This window comes from Cryptomeria japonica, chromosome 3 (assembly GCF_030272615.1).
Source record: "Cryptomeria japonica chromosome 3, Sugi_1.0, whole genome shotgun sequence".
NCBI classification, from domain to species: domain Eukaryota; kingdom Viridiplantae; phylum Streptophyta; class Pinopsida; order Cupressales; family Cupressaceae; genus Cryptomeria; species Cryptomeria japonica.
Genome location: NC_081407.1, coordinates 735,193,510 through 735,196,453, shown reverse-complemented (window position 1 = coordinate 735,196,453; position 2,944 = coordinate 735,193,510).

Below are 2,944 nucleotides of genomic sequence, written 5' to 3'. Positions count from 1 at the left end.
TCCAGTCATTATTTCAAATTTCTTTTTATTTTTTGTTCTTAGTCTTAGTGTGTGTTTAATTTCCTTCCCAATTGCTTAGGATGAAATGCTAGGGATAGAGCCAAATTCAAGATGGATTATAATTTCTTTGATATGTCCTTATTGGGAAATCTGTTTATATCGCAATATGTGTTTACAGTTGCATAATGTTTCAATGATATTGTAAGGGTCACTCCCTAGGTCTTGTAAAGCCTGAAGAGTAGGAGATTTAGTCTTGTGATTGCATCTTGTCATTTTTCCATTGCATCCAGTCCTCTAGATAGAACATGGCAAATCCTTAGGAGTTACTAGAATATCAACTGGAGGAACTGACACTTCCTTCCCTATCAAACAAGACAAGCATGTGGTAGGATACCAGGGACCAGAAACTTGAAAACTCTAACTTGATCTCTCTAGTATACATTATGTGTGTGATGAAAATATGTTCCATCACACCTAGTCCTGACCTCAACTCCACCAAAAACTCATGTAAATAAAGAGGAAATGGACTCAAAAAACAACCTCCAATGCAATAATCATCTTGGTCAAGAATGATAGAGAACAAGTAAGAAATCTCTACCATTTGAGATGCTCTTGATAAAAGCCTAAGAGCTCCTTGTACTCATCCCAGGCTACATTTGCATGATCAAGTATAGCATCAAATTTAGACTCCAATAGAGCCTCTATCATCTCTATTATAGTTTTGTTTTCCATTATTCTAACATCAAACCTCAGTTGGTCTATTTCATTCCTCACTCTTGAGATATCAAGTCTAGCTTGTGCTAGATCATTTCTTAATCCTATGAATTCCTCAGAAGGATAATCTTGTAGAGATGGTGGTTTGTAAGTGGGCCCTGAGTACAATTGGCCCTTAAGATGCTTCACTCTATCTCTCAATATTTGAAGCTCCTCATCTATCTTCAAGGCCACCTTATGAGAAAATTTGGCTATGTTTGCTGACATATATGTAGCCTCTATGACTGAAGTATCTACCATTCTTTTTATAAGCAAATTTCCATAGAGTCTATCCATTTATTGATTCATTATTGGTCTTCGTGTGATTGGATGTAGGAACCATATAGCTAGCTGGTCCAAATGATCATCAAAGATTGTTTCAGAGAGCAACTTTTGTTTTTGCTCCGGATCCATACTTTCCAAATCTATATCATGCCTTCTTCTTAAACTGTCAAATGCAATTGCAGAGTAAATGTCCCATCCATCTAGAAGAAGTTGAAGGACACAATAGGTCATTGAGAAGGGGGTGAATCATTGATATTCTAAAACTTTAAGCTAATGAGTGCAAATGCAAATAGATCAAGAATCATACCCACATAAGACACACTACAAAACACAGGTATTTACGAGGAAAAGCTAATGTGGGAAAAACCTTGGTGAGAATAGATGTTGGAGTCTACTTCTCCAATCCATCCTCACAATGAAAACTAATTACAATGTTTAGGGCACCAACCCAAGGAGCACCAACCCCTACAGTTTATGGGAACCTACCCAAAGGAGCACCTACCCTTGCTTTGAGCAGTCACTCAAAGATTTACAATAAACATGTAAACAAATACAATTTATTCACCTTGTTACAAATGAGGTTTTGTAACACCTTACTAATTATCTTCTTCTCAGAAGCTTGGTCCTCTACACTCTGATCTCTGCTCTTAAACAACTCTCTATTTTGTGCTATGTTCTTTGCCTTATGTTCTCTGCAACTATATTTATGTCTTCTGCTATGCTTCTTCACTTTGGTTTGCCTTTACAACTCTTTCTTCTCCTAAGTCCAACACAACTCTGTAATTCTCTCGGTCAATAGTAATCTCATCATACACATTTTCATAAACTCGGTCAACATACCATATCTTTATAAAATCTGCATTCACCTCCATATGGTCGATCGATTGTAGATCATCAAAGGTGGTTTGTATTATTGTCATGCAACATGATCTATTCAATTTCCTATGCTACACCAAATTCGTCCATTTAGTTGGTTGACATTCTTTTTAGTCAGCAATTCAAGTTCCCAAATGCTAAAAAATGTACCAACCTGTATTCTCCAAAGATTTTAAACATGGACCGTTGATGACCAACTAGATTTGATAAAAAATGCCAATATGGCATTTGATTGAGCTATCATTATCCATAGTTGACTAACACACATTATTCGCTATCATGAAAAAACTGTAATTCTTCTTATTCGAAGTCCAAATCATGTGGTCAAACCTAGTCAACCGCCACCTAGATCCCTGTGTCTATTGGGTTGCAAACATGGCATCAAAACATTCGTCCATATCATTAGTCAACCTTTGTCAACAATTTGTGTGGACACTTCATCTATTGGGCTACATAAAAAACAACAATACGACTAACATGCGTGTTGACAACCCTCCTTATGGGCCCCAACACAAACACATGCTCTTCCACACTGGTGCGATAACTCATCCACTCGGGGCTCATTGAGCCAGAGTGAGCCACCATGCCAAGTGCTGAGAAGACACACTGGCACATCTTGGCCTCAGCTCGGGGCTCAACAAAAGGAAGAAAGCCTTCTTGCCAAGTGCTGAATGACACGCTGACACAACTCACACACCTCGGATGCTGCCATGTCATTTGCCACCTCAGCCACTGAAGACCACTCGGGGCTCGACCAACCTTACAAGACTTTTTTGCCGAGTGCCGAGGTTCTACCGTGTCATCGCCACGTCACCCGCTCGGGACCACTCGAGGCTCAACCAAGCGCAGAAGTCTTCTCTGTCAAGTGGTGAGTGAAGAAAAGGGTCCCACACACACCCCATAATAATTTTCTAGCTCAAACAAAGTGGGGTCAGCTTCCCGAATCAAAGGCTATTGTTGCACCATGACCACTTCCTTTTTGACACAAAATCTCTTCACGAAAGCACATTGACCATTGGATTTGACAACG